Below are 16,080 nucleotides of genomic sequence, written 5' to 3'. Positions count from 1 at the left end.
TCGTTTTTAAGTCTTATTTACATTCAACCTATTCAATTAAAGTACTGATTTTTTGACTGTCAAAATTTTTTGTAACTGTCGGTAAACACATGGATTGGCGAATTACTCGCAGATACACGTGTTTTTGTCGAAAACGTGTCCGTTTTCGACTATTTTCTGCAGATGCAGGTTCGCCTTTTTAAAAAGTTGATCTGCACTAGTGGAAATGTGGTAGAAAACGGGTAGCATTGAATAGTTATGTCTGAATTTTTCAGCTAGCAGAAAAATAAGGACATAATTGAATACCCCCCTTGCTCTGACGTCCTAGTGGATGCTGGGGACTCCGTAAGGACCATGGGGAATAGACGGGCTCCGCAGGAGACTGGGCACTCTAAAGAAAGATTTAGGACTATCTGGTGTGCACTGGCTCCTCCCCCTATGACCCTCCTCCAAGCCTCAGTTAGATCTCTGTGCCCGGCCGAGCTGGATGCACACTAGGGGCTCTCCTGAGCTCCTAGGAAGAAAGTATATGTTAGGTTTTTTTATTTTCAGTGAGACCTGCTGGCAACAGGCTCACTGCATCGAGGGACTAAGGGGAGAAGAAGCGAACCTACCTAAGTGGTGGTAGCTTGGGCTTCTTAGGCTACTGGACACCATTAGCTCCAGAGGGATCGAACACAGGACCCGACCTCGTCGTCCGTTCCCGGAGCCGCGTTGCCGTCTCCCTTACAGAGCCAGAAGCAAGAAGGTGGTCCGGAAAATCGGCGGCTGAAGACTTCTGTCTTCTCCAAGGTAGCGCACAGCACTGCAGCTGTGCACCATTGCTCCTCATGCACACCACACACTTCGGTCACTGATGGGTGCAGGGCGCTGGGGGGGGGGGCACCCTGAGCAGCAATACTGACACCTTGGCTGGCAAACTGGCACCATATATAGCCCCAGAGGCTATATAGGTGCTTTTTAACCCCTGCCAGAATCCATAAAAATGCGGGAGAAAAGTCAGCGAAAAAGGGGCGGAGCTATCTCCCTCAGCACACTGGCGCCATTTTCCCTCACAGCTCCGCTGGAGGGAAGCTCCCTGGCTCTCCCCTGCAGTCAATACACTACAGCAAGGGTTAAAAAGAGAGGGGGGGCACAATTTAGGCACAGTATACAATATATATATAGGCAGCTATAAGGGAAAACACTCTTTATAGGTGATATCCCTGTGATATATAGCGCCCTGGTGTGTGCTGGCATACTCTCCCTCTGTCTCCCCAAAGGGCTTTGTGGGGTCCTGTCCTCTGTCAGAGCATTCCCTGTGTGTGTGCTGTGTGTCGGTACGGCTGTGTCGACATGTATGAGGAGGATAATGATGTGGAGGCGGAGCGAATGCCTGTAAATGTGATGTCACCCCCCTGCGGGGTCGACACCGGAGTGGTTGGACTTATGGAAGGATTACGTGAAAGTGTCAACTCCTTACACAAAAGGTTTGACGACATACAGATGTAGCCACCTTTATCTTGACTGTTTCTCCGCCGAGACGGGCGTTTAGCCACGCTAAGGCGATAGCTGAGTTTAATCACAGGCAGGCGCGTTGAGACGATCTAGATACTCATCATGCATTACACATCTCCACCACTGTGTGGCTAATGCTCCACTAATCCAGTACTTTCGATCGTACAGTATAGCGGCGGATTGATCTACAGCTCTGGCAATACTGTAGGCGTAACGGGAGGCGGTGGAAAAAGTATGGAGTACTGTACAGTACTGTATGTGTATGGAGACGCAACTACAGTAATTGTGTAAAAGGAAGAATGTACAGTACAATGTATAAACACCGTGCTTTTAAAATATATGAGCGTCTGAGTTCGCTAATGCATAATGGGAATGGAGGACTAGCAGAAGGCGGAGGAAAACACCGTGCTTTACAAATGCGAGCGTCCGAGTCCTCTAAGGCATAAACCAACAGCAATGGGGCGGGGGCCGGGCGCTGTTTGCAGTACTTTCACACATGAAATTGGAAATCTCTCATGAGGCGTCGTGGGCTAGGGGTGAAGGCTCCCAACTCCCTCGCTGGGGGTCCAGGGTTCGAGACCTGATGTGCTTTCTTTTTTTTTTTTTTTTTTTTTTTCTGTAATAATGCACTGTATTATTTTATTTACATTGTAAGACAGTCAATGGAAGGATGCACACAGGTTTCACATAAATCAAAGTACATCTGCAGGAGCGATTCTTTACGCTAAATGCACCCAAACAGCGTGAATGAAATGAGTGTATTCTGACGCTACCAACTAAGCAAAACAGTACTGTAGATCTTCAGCGTTTGTGTATTGCACAGGACCTGAATTTCCTCCCTGTGCAGGCCCCCAGGGGGGAAGGGCGATGGGGGTAGGGGGGAGACGATGGAAAATACTGTGCCTTTGAAATGCAATTACATGAGCGTCCGAGTACACTACGGCATACTGTAAACCAACACCAATGGGAAGGAAGTGCCAACCTTATTTTTAATGTGTTCCCGTGACATTCACTTTAACATTTTTTTTTTTCTCTCCAATACAGTACATCCAATGGAAGGATGCACACAGGTTTCACATAAATCAAAGTACATCTGCAGGAGCGATTCTTTACGCTAAATGCAACCTACAGTACGGTACTGTAAGTGAGCAAAACAGTACTACAGTGGGCGTTTGTGTATTGCACATGACCTGCATTCCCTCCCTGTCTACTGCATGATCTGTGCAGGCTCCCATGGGGGAAGGGCAACAGGCTAGCAGGAGGCGGAGGAAAACACCGTGCTTTACAAATGCGAGCGTCCGAGTCCTCTAAGGCATAAACCAACAGCAATGGGGCGGGGGCCGGGCGCTGTTTGCAGTACTTTCACACATGAAATTGGAAATCTCTCATGAGGCGTCGTGGGCTAGGGGTGAAGGCTCCCACCTCCCTCGCTGGGGGTCCAGGGTTCGAGACATGATGTGCTTTCTTTCTTTTTTTTTTTTTTTTTTTCTGTAATAATGCACTGTATTATTTTATTTACATTGTAAGACAGTCAATGGAAGGATGCACACAGGTTTCACATAAATCAAAGTACATCTGCAGGAGCGATTCTTTACGCTAAATGCACCCAAACAGCGTGAATGAAATGAGTGTATTCTGACGCTACCAACTAAGCAAAACAGTACTGTAGATCTTCAGCGTTTGTGTATTGCACAGGACCTGAATTTCCTCCCTGTGCAGGCCCCCAGGGGGGAAGGGCGATGGGGGTAGGGGGGAGACGATGGAAAATACTGTGCCTTTGAAATGCAATTACATGAGCGTCCGAGTACACTACGGCATACTGTAAACCAACACCAATGGGAAGGAAGTGACAACCTTATTTTTAATGTGTTCCCGTGACATTCACTTTAACATTTTTTGTTTTCTCTCCAATACAGTACATCCAATGGAAGGATGCACACAGGTTTCACATAAATCAAAGTACATCTGCAGGAGCGATTCTTTACGCTAAATGCAACCTACAGTACGGTACTGTAAGTGAGCAAAACAGTACTACAGTGGGCGTTTGTGTATTGCACATGACCTGCATTCCCTCCCTGTCTACTGCATGATCTGTGCAGGCTCCCATGGGGGAAGGGCAACAGGCTAGCAGGAGGCGGAGGAAAACACCGTGCTTTACAAATGCGAGCGTCCGAGTCCTCTAAGGCATAAACCAACAGCAATGGGGCGGGGGCCGGGCGCTGTTTGCAGTACTTTCACACATGAAATTGGAAATCTCTCATGAGGCGTCGTGGGCTAGGGGTGAAGGCTCCCACCTCCCTCGCTGGGGGTCCAGGGTTCGAGACATGATGTGCTTTCTTTCTTTTTTTTTTTTTTTTCTGTAATAATGCACTGTATTATTTTATTTACATTGTAAGACAGTCAATGGAAGGATGCACACAGGTTTCACATAAATCAAAGTACATCTGCAGGAGCGATTCTTTACGCTAAATGCACCCAAACAGCGTGAATGAAATGAGTGTATTCTGACGCTACCAACTAAGCAAAACAGTACTGTAGATCTTCAGCGTTTGTGTATTGCACAGGACCTGAATTTCCTCCCTGTGCAGGCCCCCAGGGGGGAAGGGCGATGGGGGTAGGGGGGAGACGATGGAAAATACTGTGCCTTTGAAATGCAATTACATGAGCGTCCGAGTACACTACGGCATACTGTAAACCAACACCAATGGGAAGGAAGTGCCAACCTTATTTTTAATGTGTTCCCGTGACATTCACTTTAACATTTTTTTTTTCTCTCCAATACAGTACATCCAATGGAAGGATGCACACAGGTTTCACATAAATCAAAGTACATCTGCAGGAGCGATTCTTTACGCTAAATGCAACCTACAGTACGGTACTGTAAGTGAGCAAAACAGTACTACAGTGGGCGTTTGTGTATTGCACATGACCTGCATTCCCTCCCTGTCTACTGCATGATCTGTGCAGGCTCCCATGGGGGAAGGGCAACAGGCTAGCAGGAGGCGGAGGAAAACACCGTGCTTTACAAATGCGAGCGTCCGAGTCCTCTAAGGCATAAACCAACAGCAATGGGGCGGGGGCCGGGCGCTGTTTGCAGTACTTTCACACATGAAATTGGAAATCTCTCATGAGGCGTCGTGGGCTAGGGGTGAAGGCTCCCACCTCCCTCGCTGGGGGTCCAGGGTTTGAGACATGATGTGCTTTCTTTCTTTTTTTTTTTTTTTTTTTCTGTAATAATGCACTGTATTATTTTATTTACATTGTAAGACAGTCAATGGAAGGATGCACACAGGTTTCACATAAATCAAAGTACATCTTCAGGAGCGATTCTTTACGCTAAATGCACCCAAACAGCGTGAATGAAATGAGTGTATTCTGACGCTACCAACTAAGCAAAACAGTACTGTAGATCTTCAGCGTTTGTGTATTGCACAGGACCTGAATTTCCTCCCTGTGCAGGCCCCCAGGGGGGAAGGGCGATGGGGGTAGGGGGGAGACGATGGAAAATACTGTGCCTTTGAAATGCAATTACATGAGCGTCCGAGTACACTACGGCATACTGTAAACCAACACCAATGGGAAGGAAGTGCCAACCTTATTTTTAATGTGTTCCCGTGACATTCACTTTAACATTTTTTTTTTCTCTCCAATACAGTACATCCAATGGAAGGATGCACACAGGTTTCACATAAATCAAAGTACATCTGCAGGAGCGATTCTTTACGCTAAATGCAACCTACAGTACGGTACTGTAAGTGAGCAAAACAGTACTACAGTGGGCGTTTGTGTATTGCACATGACCTGCATTCCCTCCCTGTCTACTGCATGATCTGTGCAGGCTCCCATGGGGGAAGGGCAACAGGCTAGCAGGAGGCGGAGGAAAACACCGTGCTTTACAAATGCGAGCGTCCGAGTCCTCTAAGGCATAAACCAACAGCAATGGGGCGGGGGCCGGGCGCTGTTTGCAGTACTTTCACACATGAAATTGGAAATCTCTCATGAGGCGTCGTGGGCTAGGGGTGAAGGCTCCCACCTCCCTCGCTGGGGGTCCAGGGTTCGAGACATGATGTGCTTTCTTTCTTTTTTTTTTTTTTTTTTCTTTAATAATGCACTGTATTATTTTATTTACATTGTAAGACAGTCAATGGAAGGATGCACACAGGTTTCACATAAATCAAAGTACATCTGCAGGAGCGATTCTTTACGCTAAATGCACCCAAACAGCGTGAATGAAATGAGTGTATTCTGACGCTACCAACTAAGCAAAACAGTACTGTAGATCTTCAGCGTTTGTGTATTGCACAGGACCTGAATTTCCTACCTGTGCAGGCCCCCAGGGGGGAAGGGCGATGGGGGTAGGGGGGAGACGATGGAAAATACTGTGCCTTTGAAATGCAATTACATGAGCGTCCGAGTACACTACGGCATACTGTAAACCAACACCAATGGGAAGGAAGTGCCAACCTTATTTTTAATGTGTTCCCGTGACATTCACTTTAACATTTTCTTGTTTTCTCTCCAATACAGTACATCCAATGGAAGGATGCACACAGGTTTCACATAAATCAAAGTACATCTGCAGGAGCGATTCTTTACGCTAAATGCACCCAAACAGCGTGAATGAAATGAGTGTATTCTGACGCTACCAACTAAGCAAAACAGTACTGTAGATCTTCAGCGTTTGTGCATTGCACAGGACCTGAATTTCCTCCCTGTGCAGGCCCCCAGGGGGGAAGGGCGATGGGGGTAGGGGGGAGACGATGGAAAATACTGTGCCTTTGAAATGCAATTACATGAGCGTCCGAGTACACTACGGCATACTGTAAACCAACACCAATGGGAAGGAAGTGCCAACCTTATTTTTAATGTGTTCCCGTGACATTCACTTTAACATTTTTTTTTTCTCTCCAATACAGTACATCCAATGGAAGGATGCACACAGGTTTCACATAAATCAAAGTACATCTGCAGGAGCGATTCTTTACGCTAAATGCACCTAAACAGCGGGAATGAAATGAGTGTATTCTGACGGACTGTGCATCTTCGGTATTTGTGTATAGCATAAGACCTGTGAAGGCTCCCAGGAGGGAAGGGCGTAGGGCAAGACAGTGGAAAATACTGTGGTCAAAGAAAGGGCATATTTAAAACTAATGGAAACTGTCACAAAGTACAGTAACTACAGTACTGTACGTTGAATGCCTGGAACGCACGACGTCTGAGACGCACGACGTCTGAGGCGCACGACGTCTGAGACGCTCATTGAGCATAAGGACGGTCATGGCTGCTGTACGGGACCGTCCCTATGCTCTGGGTGAGCTGCGTCTCCTCGTTCGCTGGCGGGACAGAACTCTCGCCAGCAACGAGGAGAAGGTGAGAGCATATAGGAGGGCAAGTAGGGCTATCCTCCGGACCTACAACCGGAGGAGAACGGTGAGGTCTCTCCAGAGGAGATGGAGTGACCTCGTGAGGAGGACCCCACGACGCCTGCAGGCCATAAGGGATTGTAAGTACAGTACATTACTGTAGATTACTGTACTTTAAGTTACTGTAGTTACAGGTACAGTACATTATAGCAGGGGCTGCTGTAGCAGCAGGTATCCGGTCTATACAGCACTGTACAGTATTTGTGGTAAACAAATGGTTAAACAAGGACCAAACATTAACCCGGGTCAAAAGGTCAATTTGTTTTTTTGCGTCGACCTAGATGGTGCGGCTTTTGAAATTGGTTGACACCAGTTACTGTAGGTTGACATGGTCGTTAAGTTGACATGGAAAAAGATCGACATGCGTTTTACAAAAACAATTGTTATTTTTTTAAACTTGTGTATATACAGTAGTTCTTTACAATCCACGTGGTCTACGATTGTGCAGTGTACAGTATCATGCAGTGTACAGTATATGCAATGTATCACAGTGTATCGTGCTGCGTAATTGCAGCGTGTCATGCAGTGTACATTCAGTATATGGTATTGTGCAGTGAGTGTAATGCATAGTGAATCACATCGTGCAGCAGAGCCGGCCTTAGGCATAGGCAAACTACAGTAGGCAAATGCCTAGGGCATTTGCTATGCTTAGGGGCACCAGCAGCTTCTGCTGATTAAAATGATATGCGGCATGCCTATATTTTGCGTGACTGCGGCTGTATCTGTATCTGGCTAGGGCCAGCACTGTCGTGCAGTGTACTGTATACACATGTGGTAATTGCAGTTTTTTGTGTAGTGTACATTGGCCCTCATTCCGAGTTGTTCGCTCGGTATTTTTCATCGCATCGCAGTGAAAATCCGCTTAGTACGCATGCGCAATGTTCGCACTGCGACTGCGCCAAGTAACTTTACTATGAAGAAAGTAATTTTACTCACGGCTTTTTCTTCGCTCCGGCGATCGTAATGTGATTGACAGGAAATGGGTGTTACTGGGCGGAAACACGGCGTTTCAGGGGCGTGTGGCTGAAAACGCTACCGTTTCCGGAAAAAACGCAGGAGTGGCCGGGGAAACGGTGGGAGTGCCTGGGCGAACGCTGGGTGTGTTTGTGACGTCAACCAGGAACGACAAGCACTGAAATGATCGCACAGGCAGAGTAAGTCTGGAGCTACTCAGAAACTGCTAAGTAGTTAGTAATCGCAATATTGCGAATACATCGGTCGCAATTTTAAGAAGCTAAGATTCACTCCCAGTAGGCGGCGGCTTAGCGTGTGTAACTCTGCTAAATTCGCCTTGCGACCGATCAACTCGGAATGAGGGCCATTGTATCATATTTTGCAGGGAAATGTGCAGTGTAATGTGCAGTTTGTCATATCACGCAGTGCATACACTATGCAGTCGTGCAGTGCATTGTGTGGTTTAATTGCAGTGTGTCGTGCAGTGTGCAGAAATTTGTGTTTCAGATAGTACAGTATTCTAAGGGATGTTACTTTGGCAGAAATTATTCTAAGGGATGTTACAGTGGCCTAATGTGTTCTGACGTGCATTACTCTTGCATAATGTGTTATAAGGTTCATGACTGTGGCAGATCTCTACTTTGTGACGTAATGTGGATATACTACTGCACTACTGTGACGTACAGTACAGTAACGTGAATAAGGTGCTCTACTGTGTGACACAACGTGAATCAAGGACAGTACTGTGACGTGAATACGGTGCTCTACTGTGTGACACAACGTGAATCAAGGACAGTACTGTGACGTGAATACGGTGCTCTACTGTGTGACACAACGTGAATCAAGGACAGTACTGTGACGTGAATAAACTGCACTACTGTGACATGACGTGAATAAGATGAATTCAGGTGAGTACTGCATCATCTGTCATGAAATCAATTTGTAATGTAATGAACAGTACTGAGATGGTTAAGGGTGGGAGGGCTGCATGCTGATGTGTGTCATAATGTTTATAAGGGCAATGCTTATGTGTGTTACAATGTCTATAAAGGTAGTGTTCTGTCTAATACCCTGGACCTACTGTACTGTAGCGATACTGTAAGTGTACTGTATGTCACATTTAGAAATGTGCCCCTTAAGTTTTGAAGACAGTACAGTACACTATGCCCTCCTGAGTGATTAGGTGCAGGGTACTAGAATGAACAATTCCATTTATTGTGATGTCATAAAGATGCTGTCAATGTTGAATTTCATTGGCTGTACAGTATGCTGCCATTATACTGTGTATATATATATTTTTACAGGGCTGGTAGCACGACGTCACAGGAGGCGGGACAGGCGCCGCCAAGCTGGTAAGTATTGTCAAATACAGTAGTGTACAGTACATAGTGATTTCTATAGTCCCAACCCCCTGTCCTGACCATCACAGATAACTCGCTGCAATCCGTTAATGTTAAGAATGTCTGTTTACAAAACTAAATGTAAATATTAAACACAAAGTATAAATAACATTGTAGATAGCTGAATACCCGTGCTTCGCTACGGGATGAGGATGGTAAATTCCAGTGATAGTTGTTTGTTAATTTACGTTTGTTGGCGATCTAGTATATAGTACTGTATACTTTAAGCATACTGTATCTTGCTTCTCTGATGCAGATTGTTTATTGGCCGGACCCCTTTTTGGTCCTGGATACTGTACAGTACATGTTTCAAATTGACAGCTTCACTTACAGTACTGTTATTTTTTTTCCCACAGTACCACCACCACCACCACCACCACCACCACCACCACCTGCTGCGCTGCCAGGTATTGTGTAACGAGAATTCTGGTGCTACTGTCATCGTTGTTACACTACTGTACATGTGTCCTGGATACTGTACAGTACATGTTTCCAATTGACAGCTTCACTTACAGTACTGTTATTTTTTTTCCCACAGTACCAACACCACCACCACCACCACCACCACCTGCTGCGCTGCCAGGTATTGTGTAACGAGAATTCTGGTGTGACTGTCATCGTTACACTACTGTACATGTGTCCTGGATACTGTACAGTACATGTTTCCAATTGACAGCTTCACTTACAGTATTGTTATTTTTTTTCCCACAGTACCAACACCACCACCACCACCACCACCACCTGCTGCGCTGCCAGGTATTGTGTAACGAGAATTCTGGTGTGACTGTCATCGTTACACTACTGTACATGTGTCCTGGATACTGTACAGTACATGTTTCCAATTGACAGCTTCACTTACAGTACTGTTATTTTTTTTCCCACAGTACCAACAACACCACCACCACCACCACCACCACCACCTGCTGCGCTGCCAGGTATTGTGTAACGAGAATTCTGGTGTTACTGTCATCGTTGTTACACTACTGTACATGTGTCCTGGATACTGTACAGTACATGTTTCCAATTGACAGCTTCACTTACAGTACTGTTATTTTTTTTCCCACAGTACCAACACCACCACCACCACCACCTGCTGCGCTGCCAGGTATTGTGTAACGAGAATTCTGGTGCTACTGTCATCGTTACACTACTGTACTTGTGTCCTGGATACTGTACAGTACATGTTTCCAATTGACAGCTTCACTTACAGTACTGTTATTTTTTTTCCCACAGTACCAACACCACCACCACCACCTGCTGCGCTGCCAGGTATTGTGTAACGAGAATTCTGGTGTGACTGTCATCGTTACACTACTGTACATGTGTCCTGGATACTGTACAGTACATGTTTCCAATTGACAGCTTCACTTACAGTACTGTTATTTTTTTTCCCACAGTACCACCACCACCACCACCACCACCACCACCACCTGCTGCGCTGCCAGGTATTGTGTATCGAGAATTATGGTGCTACTGTCATCGTTGTTACACTACTGTACATGTGTCCTGGATACTGTACAGTACATGTTTCCAATTGACAGCTTCACTTACAGTACTGTTATTTTTTTTCCCACAGTACCAACACCACCACCACCACCTGCTGCGCTGCCAGGTATTGTGTAACGAGAATTCTGGTGTGACTGTCATCGTTACACTACTGTACATGTGTCCTGGATACTGTACAGTACATGTTTCCAATTGACAGCTTCACTTACAGTACTGTTATTTTTTTTCCCACAGTACCAACACCACCACCACCACCGCCGACACCATCCGAGAGCTCCGGAAGTGGTAATAATTACTTTTTGTTACAGACACACTAGTTTCCTACAGTATTACTGTAATTTTTGTATTTTACAATACTTGTCATCTTTTACACACAGACCGCCTCGTAATTGATACAGAGGCGGAGGAGGAGCTCATTTACATTGAGTCGGGGGAGGAAGAGGAGCCAGATTATAGTAAGTACAGTAGGATTTTCTCAAGCCCATTCTTAAAAGTATTGACCAAGTCCACTTTTATTACTTTTCAGGCAGGGAATTCCAAACATGTACTGTACAGTATTTCCCTCACTGTGAAGACCCCTTTTCGCCTCTGTGCGAAATCGCCTCTACTTCAACAAGAGTTACTGTGCACGTGTCCTCTGTGTCCATCTTATCAAAAACAGTTCCTGTGTATTGTCCCCTTACTGTATACAGTATATTTGTAAAGGTTAATCATGTCCCCTCTTAATCTCCTCTTTTCCAATGTAAACATGCCTAGCCTGCCTTTCCTTGTATTCCATCTTCTCAATCCACTTCATCACTTTGGTCGCCCGCCTCTAAACCTTTTGTAGTTCCACGATATCCATTTTGTATTATGGTGCCCAAAATTGTGCATCCTACCCACCCTCCACTAGCCTAACCCTCCAATCATACTCTGAATCCACACTCTGCATTCTGAATGTCGGGATCCAGACAGCAGGTCTTTTAAATACAGTACTGTATGTCCCCTACCACTGGACAGTCATTCTGCTCCTACTGTATTATGAATATATCTCTGCCTCCTGTAGCACTGTACTACTGTGCAATTTTGTAGTAACTGTACTCTACTGTATTTTGTTTATAATATTTTTTTATTTTCAACTCAGTAATTATTGACAGTGAGGATGAAGATAAAAAACCCTCTCCCCAACTTGGTAAGTAAACTGCAGTATTGTACTGTACTGTACATTGTGTTAAACCAATGGGTTGGGTTTGCGTGACCAGCAGTCAGGATTCTAGCGGTCAGGTGACCGACAGTGGCATCCTGATTGCAGCAATCCCAACAGGGTGAGGTACGGTATCCTAACCCTCCTCCACTACCCCCTGATTCTGGCCTCGACATTCTCGTCTCTGTGTGCGAAATCTACTCTCCTCCTCCAATTCCTGACTGAATTTTTGCTTTACTGTATTCAACACAGAATACAAAAGTATATTTCATGGAATTTTTGCTTTCACAGGCCCTACACTGTCACAGGCGGTGGCGGAGGAGGAGGACCAGGACTCTATGTCCATCACCTCACTGCACCCATTAAGTAAGTCCAGTCCGGTACATCTTGCCTCTGTAGAGCCAGTTTGAGCAAGGAGAGATTGATTGCTTCTTTTTTTGGTGGGGGCCCAAACCAACCAGTCATTTCAGCCACAGTCGTGTGGCAGACCCTGTTTATATAACATAAGGGTGGTTGGGAGGGCCCAATCACAATTCCATCTTGCACCTCTTTTTTTATTTATTTATCTTTGCATCATGTGATGTTTGGGGAAAATTGTTATAAGTGACATCCTGTCTGCCACTGCACTGCCACTCCTAAATGGGCCAGGTGTTTGTGCCGGCCACTTGGGTCGCTTAGCTTAGTCATCCAGTGACCTCGGTGAAAATTTTAGGACTACAAATAATATTGTGAGGTGTTCAGAATAGACTGGAAATGAGTGGAAATTATGGTCATTGAGGTTAATAACACTATACAGTAGGATCAAAAATACCCCCAAATTCTACGATTTAAGCTGTTTTTGAGAGGTTTTTGAAAAAAAGCACCAGGATCCAAAACAAGTCCGAATCCAAAAGCAAAACACAAAACCCGAAAAATTTCCGGTGCACATCTCTAGTTTTAATAAAGTCCAGGAGGGAAACATTCTCCTAATGAAGACACTGCAAGCAATAGGACACGAGGAAGTGCACGGAGACTGGAGGGGGGCGAGGTTCAGGGGGAATTTTAAGAAAAATTACTTCACAGAAAGTGCAGTGGACAAGTGGAATAGCCTCCCATCAGAGGTGATAGAGCCTAAAACAGTAGAGCTACAGTATTTAAACATGCATGGAAGAGACATACATAAGGATATCCTTACAAAGAAATAAGGATCAAATAAGGTTTGATGTAAAAAAAAGGTTAAAAAAAAGAGGCAGATTAGATGGGCAAAGTGGTTCTTACAGTATTTGTCATCAAATTCTATGTTTCTGTATGCAGACCCTCCAACATGACCCGCCGCACTGCTCTGTTTCTAGACTTCCCTCTTAATTTATGATTTCCATCACCTGTGTTGAACTAGTTATATGATAAGAAAGCTGTTTCTTCACAGGTGATGGCAATAATAAATTAAGAGGGAAGTCCAGAACCAGAGCATTTTGTACCTAGTGGGGCGGGTCATGTTGGAGGGTATGTGTATTTCCTGGAATGAACCTTTTTTTTTTTCACATTAATGTTTTTTTTCACAGGCCCTACACTGGAACAGGCCACGGAGGAGGAGGAGGATGATGATGATGATGATGCTGCTGCATTTAGTGGTAAGAATTATTACTGACATTGATCTGATGCCATCAGAGTAGCACTTTTCATCAGATTTTTCTGGCAAATGCGTAGAAATCGGATGAAAATTGTTTTTGTTTGAACTGGTGATATTGCCCATACAGTAGCAACCGATCACATCCCACATTAACATTTACAGTATCTAGTTACACTTACAGACGATAATACAGTACAGTAGGTAATATTTGATTGGTTGCTACTGTATGGACAACATCCTGTTCTAAAAAAAACACCCATCTTACTCAATTTCTCTCTCTCTCTCTCTCTCTCTCTCTCTCTCACCCCTTGTCACTGTCTCTCCATTCATCTCTCTAGATACTGTCAGTGATGAATTTCCCATTAGGCACGAGAGGCACGTACTGTACCTAGTGGCGGCATCTGTTTGGGGGCCTCAGTTGGATGCTTACAGTATGCTAATACTGTCATCCCAAAAATTACCACTACAGTAACTGCTAAATATTTTAAGTGTACTGTACAATATGCACATACAGTACTGTACAGTATACATAATTCAAAAGAAAAAAGAGTTGCTACCTTATTCTAGTCATAATCACCGGCATACGGGTCACTCACAAATTTTCTGATGGTCTCGGTGGGGTCCCTTGGAATCACCATGCCTGTCACAAGCATACCTTTTTTTACCCACCTGACACTGGGCCTGGACACTAGTGTACTATTACTATACTTTTTACTGTATACTGTATCTTATAATATTCTTCTCTTTTACCCACAGACGACGAGCCAGAATACATTTTTGGTAAATATACTGTACAGTAGCAATAGTTGGTACTGTAATTACAGTATTTTTTTTCTCCAACATTATTTTAAGTCAAACTGATATGACTAACTGTATTTTATCTTTTTACAGTCCGTCGCCAACCAGTGGAGGAGACACCTGGTAATAAAATATAAATACATAATGCACTGTACTGTATTCTAACTTACTGTAACATGTATAACACTGAGCTGATCATCTTCACACCCTCTGACATAACCTTACAGTACTACTGTACTTTCTCTCTTTTTTCACCCTCTTCACTCCACAAATGCATGCTGCCTTTCCTGACTACTGATATAATAGTGTGCAGAGCGTAGCGAGGCACCGTGCCCACCGCATGGCGAGCGAAGCAAGCATAACGAGAATAAGAGACACTATTGCATGATATGTTGTGAATAAAGTTGCAGTACTGTGTGGCGTCATTTCAGATTGGGGAATTACTGTGTGGCCATGCCCCTTCCCAGCAAGAACATGCACCGTTTTGGGATGCACACCGAATGTGCACACTGTTGCTATTTTAAACATACAGTAGGTTGGAGGAGCACCAAAATGAGGACTGCTATGGTTGAGGGGTGATGGTGCTGGGAAAGGGGTACAGGATCAGAGGCGGAAATAGCGTCTGTGCAAGGGGGCAGCATCCAAAAACTTGACTAGGGAATCATATTATTTATGGCTGGCTCTGAGTACAGTCCACTATTATTGATAGTACTCCCTACAACACCACCTACAGTACTGTAACCCTCTTTTTTCTGAAGCGGTCATGAAATGTCATGACTGCTAATACATACAGTAAATGTCTACAGTATTTGTACTGTGGTGTTTTATTCCTTTGACAATTTGTTTATGACCTATTGAAGCTAAACTCTTGTACAGTACTTTATATTTTGAATACCAGCAATACAGTATAATACTGTACCTACAGTATACAGTAATAATTGTATAGTATTTGAATGTGACTAAATGTTTTTTTTTCTCCAATATAGTGCCAATGATTTATGGGGGCCCCAGACAGGGGCAAGATAGGTGGGCTGGCCCAGAAGCGGGCAGGCAGCAGCCCACTTATACAAGAGGTAAACTAAAGCAATGTTTAAATTACCTCGACAGCATACAGTAGTGTTTGATTTACTGTACTGACAATACAGTACTGTACATTGTAAATAACAAGATTGTCTAATATAGAGTAAAGTACTGTATTGCCATTACTACACTGTAAAGTATTCAGTATTTGTTTTGTAATACTGTCCTTTTTTTCCCACAGAACAGTTGCAGCGTGCCGTTCTGCTCCTGCGGGTGGTGGTCCACCTCTTAGTGGACCACTTTTTTAATTTGTTATTAAGATCATTTTAAATTTTTTTTTTTTTTTTTTAATAAATGTTTGTTATTGTACTCCATTGTATAGTATCTTTTTCTACTGTATAAGATAGGCATACTGTACACCATACAATTATCTGGCAGATAATCTGCAAGATCTGGCTGTTTGTAATGAAATTCTCTCGTAATTTAGCTGTGGTGTACCTCCTGAGTGTGCTGGCGTGCTTTCTGGCCAGTTTGGGGTGATTTGGAGCAAGTTTGGTCGGCCATCTGGCCGACATGTGCTGTCGACTGTTTGGCAAACATGTGTTTTCCCTCCAGCATGTGTGTGTCAGGCATTTTGTGTGTGTCAGGCATTTTGTGTGTGTCAGGCATTTTATGTGTGTCAGCCATTGCTGTGTGGTTCCACAAATGTTA

The 16,080-nt window shown here is 44.4% G+C and overlaps 2 long non-coding RNA genes across 2 annotated transcripts; both read left to right on the top strand.

Moving 5' to 3' along the window:
* Positions 1-12,197: 12,197 nt before the first annotated feature.
* Positions 12,198-14,331, top strand: LOC134957096 (uncharacterized). Its single transcript, XR_010186456.1, has 3 exons — positions 12,198-12,308; positions 13,484-13,552; positions 14,308-14,331. It is a non-coding gene; the product is annotated as an uncharacterized LOC134957096 (long non-coding RNA).
* Positions 14,332-14,441: 110 nt separating this feature from the next.
* On the top strand, positions 14,442-15,692 carry LOC134957095 (uncharacterized). Its single transcript, XR_010186455.1, has 3 exons — positions 14,442-14,472; positions 15,336-15,422; positions 15,611-15,692. It is a non-coding gene; the product is annotated as an uncharacterized LOC134957095 (long non-coding RNA).
* Positions 15,693-16,080: the final 388 nt, after the last annotated feature.

The sequence above is a fragment of the Pseudophryne corroboree genome, chromosome 9 (assembly GCF_028390025.1).
Source record: "Pseudophryne corroboree isolate aPseCor3 chromosome 9, aPseCor3.hap2, whole genome shotgun sequence".
Lineage (NCBI taxonomy): Eukaryota > Metazoa > Chordata > Amphibia > Anura > Myobatrachidae > Pseudophryne > Pseudophryne corroboree.
This window is presented reverse-complemented; position numbering and strand designations above follow the sequence as displayed.